The sequence below is a fragment of the Equus asinus genome, chromosome 11 (genome assembly GCF_041296235.1).
Source record: "Equus asinus isolate D_3611 breed Donkey chromosome 11, EquAss-T2T_v2, whole genome shotgun sequence".
Classification (NCBI taxonomy): domain Eukaryota; kingdom Metazoa; phylum Chordata; class Mammalia; order Perissodactyla; family Equidae; genus Equus; species Equus asinus.
In genome coordinates this window covers 48,976,187-48,999,071 of record NC_091800.1, presented here as the reverse complement: position 1 = coordinate 48,999,071, position 22,885 = coordinate 48,976,187, and the positions used below count along the sequence as shown (strand labels likewise).

The 22,885-nt window shown below is 33.9% G+C and overlaps 1 long non-coding RNA gene across 8 annotated transcripts in view; it reads right to left on the bottom strand.

The window, feature by feature from the left end:
- LOC123289664 (uncharacterized) overlaps positions 1-22,885 on the bottom strand; it is a 140,895-nt gene that overhangs the window by 75,720 nt on the left and 42,290 nt on the right. For 6 of the 8 annotated variants that reach the window (XR_011493015.1, XR_011493010.1, XR_011493013.1 and 3 more), the window contains exon 4: positions 17,743-17,905. The exons of the other annotated variants lie outside the window; for them this stretch is intronic. This is a non-coding gene — a long non-coding RNA (uncharacterized lncRNA). The remainder of the gene's footprint in view (positions 1-17,742; positions 17,906-22,885) is intronic. 8 annotated transcript variants of the gene reach the window in all.

The window sequence follows — 22,885 nt, the reverse complement described above, 5'->3', positions numbered from 1 at the left end:
GTGTGAAACAAATACGGAAAATTCAGCAAACCAAGGGGAGAGGGATGCTTGAAAAGCCAAGTGGATCACAGGTTTGAGGAAAAGGGTATGGTTAACAGTTTAGTCACTCTAGGGAGGTGAAAAAGGATAAAGAGTGAATGAAGCCCTTTGAATTTGTAAATGTCTAGGTTATTAATGATATCAATGATATCGATTTACTGGTTCAGTAAATGATTTAAGGAAGAAGCCTGAATAAGATAGTATGAAGAGTAATTAGATATTGAAGAAGCAGAGATGTTCAAGAGATTCTGGGACAAATGGAAAATGCAGTTATATGAATGATAAGAGGTAGAAAGTATTTTTGTTATATTATTATTGTTATTTATTAAATGAAAGAGAGAAAAACTTTGACATATTTGTATATGGAGAAGAATGGCACTAAGAGACCAAAGTTGAAGTACTGGAAGCCTCATATAGAGGCTAAGGCAAAGCCTTGAGAAGAAAGAGGAATCCTTTTCCCTCTGAGAAAACATGGAAAGGGTAATGATTAGCATTACCTTGGAGGGCAGGACCTATGGAAAAAGCTCAGGGCTATAGTTAGAAGACCTAGAATTTGATTTCTTTTTCTTCCTAGTAATGGGTTGTTGACTTAAGCAAGTCACACTCTTACTGTGTCTTAATTTTCTACATGTAAATTTGTGATACGAACTCAATGCTGTGTAAGATCCCCTTGAGAGCTAACATTCCATGGCCATGTTAGGCTTTCCATTTTATAGTTGGAAAAGAAGAAGCAGGAGGGATAATTACTTGTCCAAGCTTATCTAGAAAGTCAGTAATAAATGTGAGAGAATCACTCAGGACCAGAGCATTGAGACACAGACAAAGTGCATGAAATGTTTTGTACAAAATCAATTTTATATGAACCACCTAAATAAGCAAACTCATGAAATGCTAGAATAGTGCTTCAAATATGTCTGTAATTCAGAAATGTAACATCAGTGGAGTACAGTGCAGCATAATGACAGCCCACTCAGTAAATATGATGTGCATGTGGAATACAAATCAGTTCTCAAATAAAGGCATATTGTAGGATTTATACCAAGGGTAAGAAAGGGGAAAGAGAAACAAAGGGAAGTTATAAGTATCTGAGGCAACTGCAACCAACTCATAGAAATAATAGTATTGGTAGTTTTAGAGTTAATAGTAATGCAGAGGGACCAAGGAATTTCCCCTCTCAGCCTCTGCATATGCTAGATAAAGATCCTCTGATTCTGTGCTTCTCAAACTTTATTGGGCAGACAAGTCACCTACAGATCTACTTAGAACGTAAATTCTGACTTAGTAGACCTAGGCTTGTGGTGGGACCTGAGATTCTGTGGTTCTAACAAGCTCCTAGGTGATGCAGACCACACTGGGTAGAAAGGGTCTGAGAAATGACAATTGGCTGAACTGAAGGGTCAATATGGAATACATGTGAAAACAACTATAAAACAAGGCAAATGATATTGAAAAAAAAGTACTAGGGTGTAGACTAGTCTCAGAGGCTCAAAGGAGATTTCTAATGCATGGTTTATATTTCAGTGTTAGTTTTTAAATTCTTTCAAAAATTCCCCTTTAAAAAGTTTGTCAGCTAATGTTTGCAGCAGTTTCATGAATGTTAGTGACTGTCTAGATGAATAATCCTCATAATTTTCTTTGCAAATCAACTGATATCAGATAAACCTAACTGATTAATTAAAAGCAGATCCTGAGGGACTGTTACAGCCTGGAGAAGACTAAGGAGAAATAACGAAATGCATGTGAGAACCTCAAACAGAAAAATACATAGATGGAAAAATGAAGTCTGTGGACTGAGTAATAACATTATACCAATGGTAATTTTCTAATACCGAAAATTATGCTAAATCTATGTAAATTGTTAGTACCAGAGGATTTGGAGTGAGGGAAATAGTGAGACTCTACAATTTTATGGATTTTCTGTGTCAGCTTAGTTCAAATTTAAAGTTTCTTTTCAATAAAACCGGATTCCTGTGCCCTATTCTAGACCTACTAAACCAGATTTCTAGAGGGAAGCAAGGAATGTGCATTGTCAATACATTTCCTGGGCAATTATTTTGCACATTAAGGGTCAAGAACAACTTATAACATAGCTTTTGAAAGGGGTCTTGCTCTAATCCTACCTCTGAGGTATAGAGGGAGACTGCGCAGTTACAGAAGGAATGGCCACTCGAAGTTTGATTCTGCGCACTGCAGAATACGTGCATGGTTTGATTTTGTACTGCGGAATGCGTACAATGCTACCATTTCTCTGCCTCTTACCTCCCCTTCTCTGGTGCCATATTCTAAAGCAGTTTCGTGTATCTTTGAACTAAAGATTTTACCTTGTCAGAATCTATTTGATATTTTGTTAATTTACATGATAGTCTGCCTGCAATTTTATATGAAGGTGCAATCTGCTTTAGAGTGTGATACTGAGACTCTAAAACATACTTCTAAAAGGTTCTGCCATATTGGAAGCCTGTACATTGAAAAGAAATGTTGGATTTTTCGAAGTTGGATCCAAATCAATCATGAGTCTAATGCTTCACACTGCTGATATGTCAGTCATTTGCCAGAATGGTGTGCCATTCATACTGTTAAATGAACATTTTCATTTCCCAGAGGAGTGATCTGCTGTCCATCCTTATAATATGGAACATTGTTCCCAGGCTATTTACATCAGCGCTGCTCCCTTACAATGGGCCTGTTTCATTGGTTTACATAAATTGAAGGATGCTTTTAAATAAACTAGAAAAGAACGAATCAACGTGCGACTTGTGATTAATCAGAGAGATTGTGTGACAACGAGAAGATGCATCAGAATATGAGAGGGATATTATGGACACCAACTTTAATAATGTATAGTATACATTTAAACAGCCTTATTTGGAAAAGGTCCATATTGACTATATGTATCAAAAGGGTGATTTAGCGGAGTTTTTCCTGTGCATTATGATTATGTGACTAGAAGCAGGAAACAGTATTTGTAGTTTCAATCATCTAATGAGGTCTGTCCTAAAAACGTAGATTTTTTAAAGTATACTTTGTGGAGATATGTTTATATGAATTTTTATGAGATCTAATGGATAGGTTTAGAAGCTAGTCTGTTTTCTTTTCAAATCAAGGATATTGAGTAATTTTTGTGTAAATTATCTTCCTTTTTCTTACAATAAATATTACAAATAGGTAACAAATCTGTAAATAGAAGGAAATGGATTTTCCCCCGTTCATTCTCTATTGCTGCTGAGTGGAAACCAACCTCACAACGAGCAAAAATTACTCTGAGAAATGTTCTGAAATCAAATTTCCCTAAAGAAAAAGAGAAAAATGCTTGCACAGATTCAATCATTTCCATCTACACAGATTAAATATAAAGATACTAAGAAGTTTGCTCTTTATGTATTTTTCTTCTAATTCACCAAGTATTGGTTCACTAAAGGAAACAAAAACTAGTAAGGGTTTGTGTGCATATATAGACACACCCAACGCAAAGACACACGAGTGTACTGGACTGAAAGCTTTAACAAATCCTCATTATTCAGGTAGTTAAAGAGCAAGCTAAATAGCAGCGGCAACATGCTGTAAATCCTCAAGGCTGACAGAGAAGTGGTTATGACAGCTTTCACATTATCTTATTGCAGAATCGAGGCAGTAGTCACAGCTGGCTCATATGTCAAAATGTGTCAGGACTTAAATGGTAAAACAGGAGTGCAACAGCAATTGGCTTTTCAATCAATAATACAATCAATATATTTCACAGATATTTTCCCATATCTAAATTACTCTGCAGAGATGAGGGAGCCCGACTGAGTGTTTATAAATCAATAAAGCACACAACGAAAGGACATCAGCTCCTGTTCTCTTAGTTCAAGGTGCTGTTTGCCTCTTCTTTCCAACTCCCTTCTTATTTAAGAATGTACTTTTGAGGACAAACAGCCCTCTTGCGCACACAAATCAGCTTACTGCTGCCTTTTGTGCACAGGATGTTTTTTAATAATTTTGTGCTTGAGCATTCAAACTAAGTGGAAGGACAGCTTTTCTTAGCTCAGAACACTTTGACTGTTAGAATTAATAAAGCAGCTCTCAAATTTCAAGTAATATATGCTACATAAACTTCAAATAAATAATATCAAAGTACAGCATCCAGACTTGCGAGTTGAAATAATAGCCCAGGGCATTATTTTTTTCCTCACATGGAACCATATTCTTGCTGAAAATTATATATTGTATTTGTGCAGATATGTCACAAATGAGAAAAATGCTGTACTCTACAAATCTATCCCCTTTTCAGAAAGATATGATGGGGGCCCCCCCCAAAAAATCTAAAATTTAATGCAAAACTCTAATATTGACATATAATTTTATTTCCAGCCTGTATATCAAAATGAGGCAAAGTATGAAGTATAGTTTAACAAAAGCTGCTGTATTCTGAGTTAAAACTGCTGTACTCTATCAATAGCCTCTATAACACAAGGTAATATTATGTTTCACACTGTCAGAGCTTCTTTAAAAACAGAAGGCCATATTGCGTTACAAGTGGAATGCAAATTAAATGCATCAATCCATATACTTTGCCTAAGCTTATGTTGCTGAGGGAATCATTTTCCAAGTAGCTTACACTGAAACACAAACAACGCCGTGAGGACCATGTTGATGCATCATGATAAGGACATCACTTCTATCTGAATTTGGGCCATGATTCAAAAATGAGGAACCAAAATTGAAGATGCTCCTCCTTAACCAAACCTCATTTTTGTCACTGTTTTATTTCTCTCTGTAAGATTGAGATAGAAAGTATCAATTTATAACTAAGAATATTTACTTCTTATTCCAATGACTAAAGTGATTGGTTTGCCTATCAAGTTGGCAATGCCTTATGAATATAGATAGAATTGCATTCCTTCTGCCAATATTTTCTTCTGACAAGTAATTATCTCCACACTAGTAATTGGTAAATTAGAATGTAATTTCCTTTGTCAGGTCCCATCCTTTCTTCCAGCCTCATCTCCCACTAACTCTGTCCTTATACATTATATCTCAGCTAAGGTGGACCTCAATCCATTCCCTGAATATGCCTTGCACTGTCAAGATTTCAAGCCTTTCTTCAACCTGCTGGAAAATTTTCAACTTGTGAACATATTGAACTTGTCATTGTTGCAAGGCTCATTTGAAATCCAACCCTTTTGTGAAGGTTATCTCATTCTCCAAGCAGAATTAGATGTTCTTTTTTCTAAATTTGTACCTCATGTTTCACATGGTTCTATGAGATGCTTAAGTGCTGCCTTCTTTTGTAATTATTTATTAATGCTTGCTTCCTTAAGAACACACTGCAAAACTCTCCAGTGTTTGGGGCTTGCCTTGGTCATTTTTTGATTCCCTGCTTCTGAATAAATATTGAATTGTTTCACTTGTTTTTCCTGAAGGGAGCATGTGTTTAAGGTTTAAAATCATTTATAAAAAACAATACAAATGGGCTTTAAGGTCCTAAAAAAATTTCAATCTCATTCATTTCATTAACATAAATATTCAGGAGTGCCTCCTTTATAACAGGTGTGGGTAAATAGCACCAGACAAAACAGATGGAAATCCTTGCTTCATTTTACTTACATTTTGCAGTAATGGAAAAATTGTGAGTTAAAACCATAATGGACATCATTTTTATATAAAATTTCCAAAGATTTAAGACAAATTTTAAGGCCCATATGCAATATTTTATCACATTTTTCTCACGATTATGTCCAATGTAATATATGGTATATACTTGTACTCAAAAAAATTATTCCTCATTTATCTGAAATTCCAATTTAACTAGATGTACTGTGTTTTATCTGGGAATTCTAACTTAAACGATATTTAATAAATAAAAATTAAAATAAGCTTTATCCATATACTTTTAATGCAGACATTAAAATGCTATTTAAATGACTGACAAAATGTTAAGTGAAAATAAATATATATATAAACATGGGAAAATCCCTAAAAATTTTTGGAAATATGGGGCTATACATGGAAAAAAACAATATACACCCTCTACCCGTTGAGAGTTTATCAACTAATTTAGTTACAACATAAATACAACGTGTTGGTGTGGTCCCACTTCAGGTGCAAGTTGACTCCTCCACTATTTTTCTTCCTTTGCCACAGGCCTCAGAAAATCAGCTTGATTTCTCTCCCTAAGAGCCATTCTCATTTCACTGATGTTTCTTCCTGGAAGACTGGCCATACAACTTTCTCAACAGCCCCATTCTTACTGCCCTAAAAACACTTATATACACTTTTTCTATTTTAAAGCTTTAAACTTCTATTCCAATAGTAAAATAGGTAACAACTATATTTTAAAATGGAGGTGATACAAAGCTCAAGACATATTACAAATTATTTATAGTCGTGGTTTACAGACCACCATTGCGTATTTTAAACTGGAAGTCCTTGGTGTTTATTCCTGATGGTGTGCCTTAACTGGCCTTTCAAACACTTTGACATCATATTTAAGGACAGTCCTTGTTCTCTTTACCTTTCTTTGTAAAGACCTCACAAGCCAGGCTAAAGGAGTGTTCTTTTTGCTACAAAAGTAAAGTTCATCTTTTTTTTTAGGAAGATTAGCCCTTAGCTGACGTTTGCCACCAGTCCTCCTCTTTTTGCTGAGGAAGATTGTCCCTGAGCTAACATTTGTGCCCATCTTCCTCTACTTTATATGTGGGACACCTGCCCCAGCATGGCTTGATAAGCACTGCATAGGTCCATGCTGGGATCCCAGGCAGCAAACCCAGGCCGCCAAAGCAGAACATGTGAACTCAACCAGTAGACCACCAGGCCGTCCCCAAGTGTAGCATTCATCTTTACAGAGATCTAGGATGGATTAATTTAGGGCTTGGTGTAGCACAGAAAGCTTTAAAACAAACTTCTGAATGTTATTATTTTTATTTCTTGAATCTTTCATTATAGGCAGTAAATGTGTTTCTGAAGATTTATTTATAAAACAAAACATAGTAAACAACTTACATATGAATTCACTTTACAATAAAATTGGAAATTACTTCTCGCAGACAATTCAATGGCCTTATGATGTTCTCAAGTTTGACTAATCACTGAATAAGAACAGCAACAGCTAACCTTAACTGAGCACTTACTATGTACCAAGCTCTTTCTATATTTAATCTAAAATCACATATAACCTCAGTTCAGATGATCAACTCTACTGATAGGATCTAGTTATATACTTTGGCATTCTGCTAAACATACATGTGCAAAACTGGAGCCAGAAAACAGCATTGAGAATTTATATACAGGAATGAGGGCTCTGAATATGCCATAGCGTCTTCAGCCAAAATATAAGATGGAAATATATTCAGGCAGAGTATAAACTTGACAGTACACAGTAGTCTTTGCTGTCATTCAGGAGAGAAAATACTGGAGAAAATTCTCCATTAGGCATTTGGAATTGCATGCAGAAATAATGTTAATAAAATTATCCATATCCTTACTTTTCATGAAATTACCCCCAAATTTTCAAACGATCAGCCTCTGAATCCCTCCCTCTCCCCTCATTGTTTGCATACTTGCTGTGGTAATAAATATCCTTAAAGATGATGAGGTAAACCTAAGATGGATATTAAATTAACCCAGGATGGAAGCTCATGCCCTCAGACCAGCTGTGGAGCGACTTCAGCATGGACAAGCTTTGAATTAATCTTGAGGAAGCGAGGAAGAGTAGCAAGTCTTGGACTGCTCTTGAAGACGTCGACAAATGAGAAGATTCATATCAAGTTTTACAAACATTCTGAGGGCTCAATTTGCTATATCATTATCAGAGAATTCAATACAAAGTGAAACAGTTCAGAGGGCTCAAAAATATTAACTGATAATGATAAAGAAGAAAGGTGATTGACTAAGGGTAGATTCAATTTGATTCAAAGGCAAGAAATACATGAAAGTTATAAGTAGCAACAAAGGAGAATTGTTTTGTTGACAGTCATGCAAATAAGCATTGACCCGTATGCTCAGCGCCTAAAATAAATTTAGTGTACTTTGTTCACATTTCCTGTCAGCTTGGGTTTTATAACAAGTTACATTTTGTTGGAACTCTGAGAATACTTGTTGAAGGAAGGAGCTTGTCTTTTTTTAACCTGCTGATTACTAGAACACTAAAAGAGTATGGTTGAATGGAAGGCTGAAGCAATGGCATTTGTAATTTAATTTGGGTCAATGAACATTTGAGGAACCAAATATAACTTTCATGGTCTAATAATTCTTGAAAACTTTGAAAAGCTGGTTTAACATTCTTCTTGTATACACTTGGAAGCATAAATCTTTTTAAATATCTTAATTATGTAATATGTCAAATACATCTAAAGGTACAGAGGCACCTATGTGTCCACCATACTGATTAACATTCTGTGATATTTGTTTCAGAATTTAGGTTTTTAAGAAATAAATATTAGAGATGCCTTTGAAGTGATCCTTTCTATTTTATTCCACATCCTCCATGCCCAAGAGAAAACAGATATCCCAAATTAGTTGTTCACTCTTCTCTTTAATATGCTAAACTATTACTGTAAAACTACATATCCCTATTACACACTTTTTTTTGTATTTTTAATTTCTATAATTGTACTATATCACCTGTAACTTGATTTTCTCACTCAATAAAATATATTGGAATCATTGTATTGACTTTTACAGAACTAGTGTGTTATATTTGCTGCTTAATATTCCAATAATTGCACAATTTATTCATCCATTCTATCATTGAATTACATTTTAAATTGTTTAGTTGTTTTGTTAAGAAATGCTATAATCAACTCTCTTACACAGGTCTCCTTGTACATATGTGTATGTTCTCTAGAATACATAGCTCACAATGGAATTGCTAGATTTATGTGCATTTTCAACTTTGCTAGAAATTGCTAAAATGTGTTATGAAATCTTAAATATATTGTTTGCAAAATCGATTTTTCTATATGTTCTAAAAAATTTCTTTTTTTCTTTTTAAACTTTTTCTGTGTGCTTTATGTCTTTATCAGGAAGTTATATTTACATGATTATATATACATGATTTCTTATAGGAATATTATTTAACATATTTTTTCTATAAATGAAGTACTAATTGTTACATTCCAATTTACTGAATAGTACCTTTCTTTATAGAGTTGTATTCCCACTTTGGCATGTAACAACCACACATGGATATATACATACGTATATATAGAAAGCATATGCATGTAGAAAACATATATATGTACATACATAACAATTCTATGTGTGTGTGTATATATAGATAGATAGATATTCCAAGATTATCTATTATTTGCCTCTCTTTGTATCAATACTTTTTCTTTAAATTACTGTCGTTTTATAACCTGTCTGGATAGTTAGTGGATGGAATCCTATTAGCACAATTAGCGCTTTCTCTCTTTGTCTTCCTCTTTCCCTTCCTCCTCCTTCACATTCTTTTTCTTTTTTCTTCTTCCTCTTATTTCCTCCTCCTTTTTTTCTACCCTGCTTCTCCCTTTCCTCGCCTCTCTTCCTTCTCCTTCTTTGCCACCTCCCCCTTATCTCTTTTTCCTCAAAATCATTGTGGCCATTATTTGCGCTTTGTTAATCATATGAATTTTGGAATCAGCTTAAGTTTATCATATCTTGTTGAGATTTGTTGATGTTAAGTTGGTAAGAATTTAATTCTTTAAATAATTAATCTTCCTATGTAAGAACATAAAATGTCTCTGCACTTATATGTGTATTTTCATGTTTTTAACAAGTCATACATTTTTTTCCTCTGTAGTATTGCATATCTATTATTGTGTTTATCCCAAAATAATTTCTAAATGTTAGTACTTTTTATTTTTGGCTATTGAAATTCAGGGGCTTTTTTTACATATTTAAATTTGTTTTTATAGGAATATAGGAATATTATTATTTTTATATATTGAGCTTTTTCAGAGTTTTAAAAAATTTTTACTAGTTTCAGTAGATTGTCTAGTGGTGTTTTGTATAGTTTCTCTAAATATAATGTGGGTAACAAACAATTAAAATTTATTACCTCCATAATAATCCTTATATGAAATTTGTCTTGCTTTATTGTATTGCCTTGGACTCCAAATGCAATATTGACTAAAAATGATGATAATAGACATCTATCCTGATTTTAGAGATCACAAGCATAAACTTTCACCATTAATAATGCTATTTGTTGTATAGTGGTAGGCACCATCTTTCACTACCTAGAAATGTTGCTTTGATTAATAGTTTTATATCTATATAATCATACATGAGTTTTACTTTTTGGTATTTATTGAGATAATACTGATTTTCCTTTAATCATTAGTTTTATAAAAATTGATAAAATTATATTTTTTTTACTGAATATAATATCATTTTAAAAGACAAACCATTTTTGCATTTGTCAATTTTAAAAATTACACATTTATGGGCCAGCCCAGTGGTGTAGTAGTTAAGTTCCCATGCTCCACTTTGGCAGCCCAGCTTTCGCAGGTTCGGATCCCAGGCACGGACATAGCACCACTCATCAAGCTGCTCTGTGGTGGCATCTCACATAAAATAGAAGAAGACTGGCAGATATTAGCCCAGTGACAATCTTCCTCTAGCAAACAGAGGAAGATTGGCAATAGATGTTAGCTCAGGACCAATCTATCTCACCAAAAAAAAAAAAAAATACATTTTTAGATTCATTGAATTAGTATTTTATTTACATATTTGTATCTATATTTTGTCCTATTATTTTTATTTTTCACACTTTCCCTCTTTAATTTTAGTGTCAATGTCATACTTATCTGTTAACATTATTTGCATTAGTGAGTTTTCTTCTTTATTCTCTCTAAATTTCTCTATGAAATAAGGGTCTCTCTAAATTTCTCTATGAAATAAGGGTTATCTGTATTCTATTTTCTTAAAAATCACCCATAAATTCATCTGGGTCTGATACTTTTATATGGGTAGAATTTTATCTACTGATTCAATTTCTCCAATAGCTACAGGCTTGACTCTTCAGTTATTCTCTCTTTACCAGAGTCAATTGTTATGCTTCACGTATTTCAAGACAAAAGCTCATTTCTTCTAAGATTACAAATGTATGAGTATAAATGATTCATAATGTTCCAAATGAGGTATCTAACCCCGCTATTACATGTAATGTTATCCACTGTGGCAGAGACTGCCTGATGCTTGCTGATCCCTCTTGCCAGCTTTCCTGCAGGTAGTTTGAGTACATGCAATATCTTTTGGCCAGTGGAGGTGGGGAACATGATAGCCACAACTTCCAGATCCAGCTCTAAAATATCCCACCATCATTATGATCATTCTCTTTGTTTTCAGCCAAAGAAAATGGATGTAGTGAAGGACGCTAAGGAAGCCCTGAAGGAAGGCAGGGCCAAAAGATGGAAGTTTCACTTCAATATATATAGATGTGAATTTATTTTTATACATCCCATATGGAATTTACTCTGTTTCATGAATCTGAAAGTTCATGCCTTTGGTTAATTTTTGTGAAAGATGCAAAGATCCTCGATTTCAAGTTACCACTTGGAGAAGAGCTATCCATGATAGCCACATCAGCTGCATTAGACAGCCAAGAGGGTGAGATAGAATACCACTACTTCCTATTTTGTTTAAGCCACTGAAATTGTCAGTTTAAAAAAATAAATAAATAACTGTGTATAGAGTTAGAATTAAATGTCCTGACTGATATACTATTTTTAAGAATATTCCTCATATTGTTTTATTGTTTATTTTGTGACCAATCTTGTAAAAGATTTTCCATTTTTTTCCAGACAGCCAGCTTTTGGTTTGATGCTCTTCTCTATTATTTCTTTCTTACTACTAAATTAATATCCTTTGCCCCACACTCTTTGGGATTACTCTATTGTGTATTTTCTAACTTCTTGAGCCAATCACTCTCCTGATTTTTCTTTATTCTTTTCCAAAACATGAACTTGATACAATAAATTTTCCTCTAAGTACTGCTTTAGATGAACCTTACTAGATTTATTTTACTTGAAATAGTCTCAATATCATTCTCTTTAAAACATTTGATGACTACCATTTTCATTTCTTAAGCCATGATTTATTTAGAACGCTTAAAATTTCCAATAAATTGAATTTAAAAAATTACTCTTTTTATTGATTTATAACTTTATGTCATTGTAATGACACATAAACTTATTCTTTGGTATTTGTTGATATAAACTTTCTGGAGCTACTATATGGCCTTTTATTTTTTGTAAATATTCCATATGTGCTTGAAAAGAATGTGAATTTTCTTATTACTACTAGATATAAAGACCATAATTTCTAATATGTCAGTGTTGTGAATTGTTATCCAGACTGTCAAAAACTGATTTTTACTTGATTAATCTATCAAGTACTGAGAAAGGTATATGAAATTTTTTCACTAGATGTCTAGAGTTTTAATTTCTCCTTAAAGTCTCTTGCTTTACATATTTTAATTTCATATTATTAGGTCCATATAAATCTTAATTCTTTTGATTTCTCATGAATTAGAAACCATTATATAATTATACAGTGACTTCTTTTATTACCACAGTAATGTATTTGTCTAAAGTCTATTATATCTCAAGTTAAATAAGCTAAAGTAGCTGCCCATTGATAAATATTTACTCAATATCTATCTCCCAAGCTTTTACTTTCAATCTTTTGTGTTCTTATATTTGGTCTTATCTTTAGAAAATATTTTATTATTGAATATAATTTTGGAGATCCAATCTGATAATATCTATCTATAATTGTTGATTTTTAGTAGTTTATACTTATTAGGATTACCAATATATTTGTATTTATTTCTAGAGTCCTATTTTTGCTTTTTACATGTCCTATTTTTTCCTGTACCACTTTTTTCTTTTTCTAGCCTTATTTGGATTATTTAGGTTTTTAAATTTATTTTTCTCCTCTGTTGGTTTAGAAGTTATATTTCTATTTTTTCATTGCCTCTCTTTAAATTTTTAAACATGCATGCTTTACTTAAATTCTAAAGTTAATCAAATCTCTTCTTTTCCTTCTGTAGAACTTGAAGTATTTATAAAGAGATTAAAGGTGAGACAGGAATTTGTGGGCAAGGACAGTTTCTTGGTGTACAACAAAAGATCCAAGTATGCCTCTCAGACTAGAAAAGATATTCCTGGGCTTGAGAGATGGGAGAAAGTCAAATCTACTGTTCCTGTAGCTTCAGGTACCTGGTGCCTGTTACAGAACCACTGGGAATGTAATAGTTGCCTACCTTACCCTCTCACCCCCACTGGAATGGGTGTATGATCTCCAGGCAGACAGAATCATAGACAGGCTCATAAATGATGCTCATCTCCCACATGGACATGAAATCAGCAGAGACTCATCAGAACTGAAGTGGAAGGTGAGGACAGAAGAAAAAGGAGTCCTGTGGTAGTTTAGTTGGACCTATAACTCACATCTCCCTCTCGTGAATTGGTAACACGAAAGACCGCAGAATGGGGAAACAGAAGGACTTCCAGAGTTATGGAATGAAGTTTCCTTTAAAGCAGGAGAAATAGGAATTTGCATTAAAAAGTGAAATAACCACAATAAAAATCTGAATTTATGAATTAAAACTACTATTCATAAAAATGAATTATTTTTCCCTAAGAAAAAAGAGTGTATTATGAAAAGGAAGATGGTGACTGACTTTTTACAAAATTAAACATTTGTTTAATTAAATGCAAATACATTTAATAAAATGTTTTTTCCCATGAAAATAAAAGGAAAGACCTTAGAGTTCATGTTACTTTATATTCTTGCTTTGCAGGGGGGATGCTGATTCTCAGGGTGCTGGGTGACTTGCTCATGTTTAACTAGTAGGCAGAGGATGAGATTGGAAAACAGTGTCTGGACTCCAACTTTAGTGTTCTTCCTCCAGGCTTCTGTAACTGATAATGGAGGGGGAAGGGACATTGAAATAATCAAAATGATAACAATTCCCAGTGGTGGAAAGGTACATAAAGGACAAAGTACTCCTGGAATGTCCTTGAAGTGAATTACTTGCTAAATCCAACAACCTGACTAGTGAGAACCATTAAGACTTCAAAAACAATACTGTATTGAATTGTCTAACAGCTGCTGTAAGTAAACATGTAACAATATTTGTCCTTTTATTTTCTAAATGCTGTAGGCATATAAAGAAAAATTCCACATAGTTGTTCATAATAAACGACTGTCCTGCACCAAAAGTTTTTGTTCATTTCAAAAAGTATTTACTCCAAAAGTTTTTGTTCATTTCAAAAAGTATTTACTGTGTTCTGTGTGAATACTAGCATACTTTACTATTTAGATGGCAAATAACTAGGTTTTATGCCACTGTATAAGAGACTGAATGAAACTATTATTTTCCTCTTAGTAATTCCATTTCAAAATTCTCAAGTCCAAACATCACTTGATACCAAATGAAATTAGAAAATATAATATTATGACAGCTCATACAATAGACATAAGCAGTGCTTTAAAAGAAAAATACCATTCCGCTTAGACCATACTCTAAGATGGAGGAGTAAATTAAAGGACCAGGGAGCAGATCTGTGTAGCTAATGTATACATCTCAGTTGTATTAATCAAACCATTTTATAGCATTTATTGAAATATTAAAATCAGAAATAGATGAAAATTGCTTCAAAAGGACATATATATATATATAAAATAATCTGGTCTTCATAAAATATATATGAAAGAAAAGTTTCCCAAAATTTAATCCAGAATTGAGTCATGAAACTTATAATATTAAATCTAGCATTAAATCGTTGATGGTGACATTATCAGTAGTAGATATTTCTATGGCCTAAAAGACATATATGTTTTAAATTTGTGGGACCCTATTTTGAAAAATTATGTTCAATGCGATGGCCCGAAGACCCTATAAGATGCTTAAATATATATATATCAATATACTCTGCTTACTTGGGAATGAAATTGGCCCAATACACTTTACAGTGATTTTTAATACAATGAAATAAGGCATAAATGATGCTTGAGTTAATTAGAAAATTTTGTGAATTTGAATACCCCTTTAGAGACAATCTCAAATGAACTTTATTTCATTATATAGTATTTATGTGTCAGAAAATTTTTGTTCTAATAATTAAGGTTTTTATTATTAGGAAAACTGGATACCTGAGAGATGGCTAGGATATTTAGTGAAATGTTGTGTTAGGAAATGATTAATTTAATTAGACTTTTATCCTTTTCCCCCAAGTTTTTGCAAGTGTATAGATTACCTTTTATATTTTCAAGATAGTTCATGACCTAAAACTTGTCAAACTAAGTGAGTTCTAATTTTGACCTTACCATTGATTGGGTTCATCATTGCTCTTCTGATAAATCATTAACTCCATTTAGTAAAACAGCAAACCCTCCGTCTTTCATGTGCTGAGTGAATGTACTACTTTTTAAAAGAATACTTCGGGTAATACTCACTACAAACAATTGCCCTTTCGCTCATCTAGTCATTGTCTGACTGTTTTCTCATAAAAAGGAAGGGTTGGGACTTTATATAGTTCCCTCTTTTGTCTTCCAGCTTTCCTCTTAGAGCTAAAAGAGAACATTTTGACTTTAGACTACTTAATTATTCAATGGAAATCAAACATATAATCTCTCATCTAGATTATTTTTAAACTGCAGACAAGCCGATTACCTCAGTAGGGCTTAGTGAAATACATAATTTTTCTGTTTGTTTATTTAACGAGACTTTAATTAGTTAAGCTAGATTCATAACTTCTCAATTCGTTTCTAAGATGCTCAATACAACCTCAAGGAAACATCCCAGAAGGAACCATTTCATTCACATAAGTAAAGGTTCTTTCCGTTCCCCAAACTATTTCTCTTTTTAAACTCAAGACCAGATTAATGTTACTGATTGATTTATATATTTTTAAAAATATTTTGCAATCATTATTGTTACCAGTTTTCTATAATTTGAGGTGATACATTTAATTTAGAAAATGCTGAATACAAATACATAATAGAGTTACTTTCTAAAATGTAAAGCATGTTATTAATATGGTAATAGTTAAAACAATTTGCTTCTTTCTTTTTCTCTAGGTCACTTGCAACAATATAGACTGTTCTGAGATTCACAGGGTTAGATATCCTTGTGATAAAAAGAGTGTTAAAATTTTGACTTTGACCATGAAATTTGTTCCATTCTTCTAAAGAAACATCACTAACCTGTAAAGGGATTTTAACAACATGTCTTTCAAAGTCAAACAAAGCAATTCTTATACAGAGAAGGACGCATTGACTGGTAATGAGGTGTGAGAAGTTTCAAACAGCTTGGTGTGGGACCAAGGTTAATATAATTATGGACCACAAACCCCAAGAAATCATTCACTCTCTTACGTCTGAACTACCAGCCTGCAATAAAAGGTGGTCTTTCAGTCTTCAGTGCACTGATTTAAAATGATCTATTGATCTGGACCAAAGAAAGATGAATATACTGAGGAACTGAGGCCGCCTCCAAGTGATAATGAGCAGAACCGAAGGAATGTAGCTGTGGGATAGGGAATCTTCTTTCTACAAAAGGCTATGGCAAAAGCTGGGACTTTAAAGAACAATGACGAAGATTGGAAGAAGAATGTCATTCTTGTGGTCCCTGAGAAAATGCATTAAAAGGATGTCAGGAACTACAGAGAAGAATCATACAAGTGAATAAAAGATGAGTTCTTTGCATTTGTGGAATGAAGTAGGAGCCAATGAGAATTACACAACTTTGGGAACTGTGGAAGCTTTACTTGCTTCTAAAGATTTTTTTTTTCAAACCTAGGGCAAATGAAAAATGTGGCAAGAAAAAACACCCGTCAAATCTTTCAATCATCAGCATTTTCGTGTGTGTTCTGATAAAGAAGCAATAATATTGAGATATGTATATTTCTGGTCTGTATATGCCTTCTCATTTTCTGTTACTCATGGACGCAGATATGAATACGCATGCTTTGTAGATAATTCCTTTCTAATGATTATAAATTGGAAAGAAGTGCAGATATAGATTTTTTTGTATTACAAACAAGCCACCTTTAAAAATAGATGTCTAGGGGGGCTGGCCCCGTGGCCGAGTGGTTAAGTTCGCGCACTCCGCAGCAGGCGGCCCAGTGTTTCGTTAGTTCGAATCCTGGGCGCGGACATGGCACTGCTCGTCAGACCACGCTGAGGCAGCGTCCCACGTGCCACAACTAGAAGAACCCACAACGAAGAATACGCAACTATGTACCGGGGGGCTTTGGGGAGAAAAAGGAAAAAATAAAATCTTTAAAAAAATAAAAAATAAATAAAAAAAATAAAAAAATAAAAAATAAAAATAGATGTCTAGGTTTCAGAAATCCTTTTTCTTTGAGGCAGAAAATACATTGATAGTACAATTTTAAATAGTTGTATCTGCATTATACCTTCTCTGTTGTTTCAGTTACTTATGTGTTTGGGTTTAATGAATTTAAATGTGTCGCTATCATGTTCTTCAGAGAGAATTTCCTTATGTTATAGAGGAGGAATTATTTTAACTCATTCTCCTCCTTCCAGCATGAAAAACAAAAAACATGCAATAATATGTGTTCTACTTAAACATCAGTGTAGATACCATAGAAATATTTAGGTCAGGATTAATCACATTTATGAGCATATTTAAATACTTTAATAGTTAATAATTAAAATGAAATATTTCCAGTTTCTCTCTTATTCATGCCTTGTCCAGACATGCCTTACCATTCCACAAAGCTTTCCTTCACTGTGTGGTCCAGTTTTCCCCACTTCTCCGCTTAGTCCCATTTACGATATTTCACAAGGAAGTGAACTGAGATGTGTGTGACTCAGTCGTGTTCTCAAGAAAACACCAAGCAAATAGGCTTTCGGCTTGGACTCCAAAGCTCTAAATGGAAGAGTGGAAAGGAGTGATCATAATTTTGAAGGAGTATGTGTGATGTGGTGGAAGGTATGTGGCCCTAGACTCTGGAAAACTTGAGTGTAAATCCTGGATTTGCCAAATATTTAGCTAGAGTTTTGACTTCTCCAAGTCTCTTTTGTGCAAAATGGGGATAACAAGATCTACCTAAAGGTGTTATTGTGGTCTTTCATTGTCTACAATTTTCTACTGTCTATCTTTAAATTTCATATTTGTCAAATTTATGTTAAATGTGTATATTATATAACATATATTATTGCATATGTATATTTTATATGTATATGTATATATATACACACACACCAAAGGCATACAGAAAAAACAGCAGTCTTACGTCCCACACCTCTCCATCTCCAATTCTCTGAGCAGATCACATTGCAACATTTCAACTTGTTTCAGATATTAAGCTCCATAGGCCAAATACTGAATTTACAAATCTATTTTATAGTTTTTTCAATTTAAAATTATCTGATTTCTGACGTGGAAGATGAAGATTTCGCTCTCTTATCTTCCACCACCTACTCACATACTTCTCTTCTACTCATATCTGTACTGTATAGTTTTATCATAAAATTTAGATAAATCAACATTCAGTGCTCTTCATGATTTCATAGTATTGTTTGCAGTTGAGTCACAGAATATGCAACCAATAAATTAACTTTCGTACACCAACTTTTTGTTTTCTGGAGTTTAGAAGTGCCTAATTTTATAATTTGATGGTGTTTTAGGACATTAATAATTCATCCCTACATTGTACAAAAGAACTGAAGTCATATTTGTATGGTAAATCACATAAAGTATTGATTATTTCCTTGTGTGTCTGTATGTCCGTACATGACGATTTTCTTCGCATCTGCTGCTCTCCAAGTGTGCTGACAAGAGCTGCTCAGCTGTCTACCCCGGCATCTTTCATTAAGAAATCCCCTTGCCTCTCTCTTGATTGGATCCTCTGTTTCTTCTTACTTTATTTACCTATTGTTTTAGAGAAATACATCTTCAAGAATATTCTCGAAAAAGGTGTACTGAAACTTTGAGATCTTGTTTTGAGATCTTGCTTGTTTGAAAATAATTTTTAACCTCATATTTGAAAGATAGTTTTTCTATTATTAGTGGTAATTCTCTCTAGATATTTCAAAGGCATTTTTCATTGTCTTTTAGCTGCCAGGTTGCCATTAATGAGTTTAATGCAATATGGTTACTGAGAAATTGTAATTTATTTTTGTTTTTATCCCACTCACCCCCACTTCTCAATCATAGATGCTTTTTGATTCTTCTTTTTTTTGTTGCCACTGCTATAATATTTCTTAATGCTATGCCTTAATAAGGATATTTTTTCCCTTATTTTGTCTGTTACTCAGTGAGTCCTTTCAATTTAGAAATCTTGTGCTTTATAAAATTTTTTTTTGCATTGTTTCCTTGACAGCTGTTCCTCCAGCCAATTTTTCACTGTCTTGAGTCTTCCTTTTAGTCGAGTCTTGGAAATCATGCATTGATCTTTTGATTTCCCTATCTTTTTTCTTTTTTTTTTTACAATATCTTTTATCATTTTATGGAAACTCCCACAAATTTTCTTTTAAAATGTCCATTGAAGTTTTCAAAGCATTGCTATGATGATATTCTCTAATTACCAAGAGTCTCTCTTTGAACACGTGGCATCCTTTATTTTCTTTTTATAGCAACCTCCTCTTGTTTATGCTTACTAAAGCTCTTATGTTTCTCAAGACTTTATAGTTGGTAAAGATGGTTTTTTTTCTTGCATTATGTTTTTTCTTAGTTCATTTCTTACTTATTTTGGTCTCCATCTTTCATCTTAGAGGATTTTTTCAAATGTCTGATGAGCCTTGGCTGACAATTCACAATCGAGAGTACAGAACTAAACAGGTGACCACTAGACCAAGCATGTGTGAGACATGTGGAGTGGGGGGCTTCATCTTAGGAAAGAGATAGAGCATTTCACTGGAGGATCCCTCCTGACATATCTGTCAGTCTTTTCTCCTAGACTTGGCAGCTTCACTAAATGGAATCTTTAGACTCCTGCCTACCTGCATGGTACAATATATCTAGCTTCCAGCATCCAGCTTTCTAGGCATTAACTGGGAAAAGGGAGCAGGATCTCACTATTTGATGTGTATAATTTCCCTTATTTCCTTTGCTTTCAGTATGAAACCTCACTCTTGTGTTTAACCCTGCCCGATTTCCCAATAACACAACTTCTCTGGTTTAATTTCCCCAGGAGTAATTTTCCCAGGTAGTCATCTTGTTATTCTAGGTAAGGGAGGACACCTCATAGAGGTTCCTTCACAGATTAGTGAGCTGCCCTCCTATGTTTGATTCAATACTTAATCTCTACCTTCCACAGATACCTGCCGTCTGCAATACCTGGGCCTTCCACCTGTCTGCGGTGTGAATCATGTTGCATCTTGCTGCTCATGTGCCAACTAGCTTTCTTTCTTTTTTTAATGATTAGCTGTTTTTTTTTTTTCCCTAGATTGGCACCTGAGCTAACAACTGTTACCAATCTTTTTGTTTTTTTCTGTTTTATCTCCCCAAATCTCCCCCATACATAGTTGTATATGTTAGTTGCATATCTTTCTAATTGTGGCATGTGGGACGCCGCCTCAATGTGGCCTGATAAGCAGTGCCATGTCTGTGCCCAGGATCCCAACCAGCGAAACCCTGCGCCGCCGTAGCAGAGCGTGTGAACTTAACCACTCTGCCATGGGGCTGGCCCCCCAGCTTTTTTATCTTTGTTAGATTCAGTTGCCATTCATCCATTCACTCTCCCACTCTGAATATTCTAGAAGGTTAACATCTCTTAACTATTTGCATCTCCTATTCCATTCTTTTCTAGTTTGTACATTTGTACTTTCCTAATGATCATTTTACTGCCATTTTAGTGGGAATTTCTATGGTAATTAAGATAATTATTTATTCAATCTATAATAACCACAAAAATGCCAGTGATTTTTATACTTTATTTTTTCCTTTAAAAAAGGACGATTTATTTAAAAAATAATATAAAATGAATTGTCAAAATAAATAAATAAAGAATGAAACTTCTCCAGTTGAAATAGAAGCAAGGGAGATAAAACCCCACCAACTGAATTTTACCTTTCTCATCAGCCCTCGAGAAAACACCAACAGAAGCCTAGGACTCCAGAACAGTATTTGGACTCCATTCAAATATGACCATACGAAATTGGTTAGGGTTCTGGTCCAGACTACAAAAACCACTTTACCTACTTTAAACTTAAATAATTTATTGCCAGGAATAGTTTGACAGGCTGGAAGAATGGGGTCCCCACACAGCTCCAATTTCTTGCAATCTCACTCCTTCTGCTGTGATTGGGAAAGCTCCTCTGATTTAGAAAACCACCAAATAAGGAAGTCTCTGCAACAGTCTGCACCAGCAAAATAGTTATTTCCCTCAGATTCTCTCTTCCCTCCTAACTGTGATCTAATTAATGTTTTGATTAAGTGTATTTGATTCATGGAACTTCAATCACGTCTGGAAGCCAATGGCATCAAAGTCTGAGAAATGTACTTTCTAGCCTTTTAGCACCCTCTGGAAAAAGGCAGGAATAAGTGTAAGAAAGCTAATCTGTTGTCTAGCCACCCTACATCTACATGTATCTACCACATCTGCAGCAATTTGCTTTGTTCACACAACAATATAACTTGGATATTTTGGCTCTACTTTTTCTTTTTAAATACATACAATTCCAAATGATTGAGTGAGTTCTTCAGCCATACTCCCCTACCTAGGCTCATGAGTGGAGAAGTCAGATGCTTCAATTGATTCATGGTTTGGGATTTACATTGTGAGTATAAAAGTAGAATAAGGATGCAGACAATTGAGATGAATAGTTGATTGGCTACAGTCTTTGAAGAGAAGGCTATTTAGAAAATGCTCACATCATCCTTAAAAGGCTTATTGATCAGTTTATTAGGTAAAATCCTTACCTCAAAGAATAAAATACATTTTAGCTAGTTTAAGAAGGAAATAATATAATAAAGTTTATTACAAAATTCACAGAACTCTTCCAGAGCCAGAAAATCAGACTTGAAGGCTACCCTACCAGAAAGACCCAAATTCTGTTGAAGAATGGCTTCAGCAGAAACCCATTTGCATGGAATTGGTCACAGACCCTGCAGACAGCATTGCTGATGCTGGCACTAGGCACTACTATTTAAGACTCTGTCATTGTGGTATGGAAAGCTGGATTCCTCTGCCAACATACTCAGTAGAATGGGTTCCAGGCAGCACTTGTTTCTTCAAAATGCTTCTGAATTAACAGAGTTAGGGTATCATGCCTGTGTCTTAATTGCAAGAGAGTTTGCTTTTTGAATTTGGCAAAACATGGAACAATAAGGTTGGAAAAACTCAAATGTCCTCTACAATAGGATTGATGAGAGGTTATAGGAAATTGAGAGAGGCAGTGAAATAGGATGTTGACATCAGTGGTGGTGTTATTGGAATTTAATATTTAATTGATGTAGACATTGCAGGATAGGGCAAGAATTTACACTATAGTAGACAATAAATGCTTGTATTGTAATTAAAGAATGATAATACCTAATAAATGTAGTAAATATGTATAATAAAAAAACCCTGAAAGTGTGGATGAATAAAAAGCAATCATCCTCACATTTAACTAAGATTTAGACAAGTTTTGTATATATTGCTAACACTTATTATAGCAATTATAATAGCAATGGAAAATGAATAACAAAATGAGCTTACTAATGGCTTGTCACTAGGACTTTAATAACTCTAAGTTTTTTTAAAAGCTACTTTGAATCAGCCCCAAATTTTCCAAATATTTGATTTCCTATGCATGTTAGAGCATTTTAGGGTGTGTCACACATATATTAGTGACACAAGATAATATAGATAGAAAACAGGCCTTCAAATATACTTTCCAGAAATTGATATATCAGAAGTTA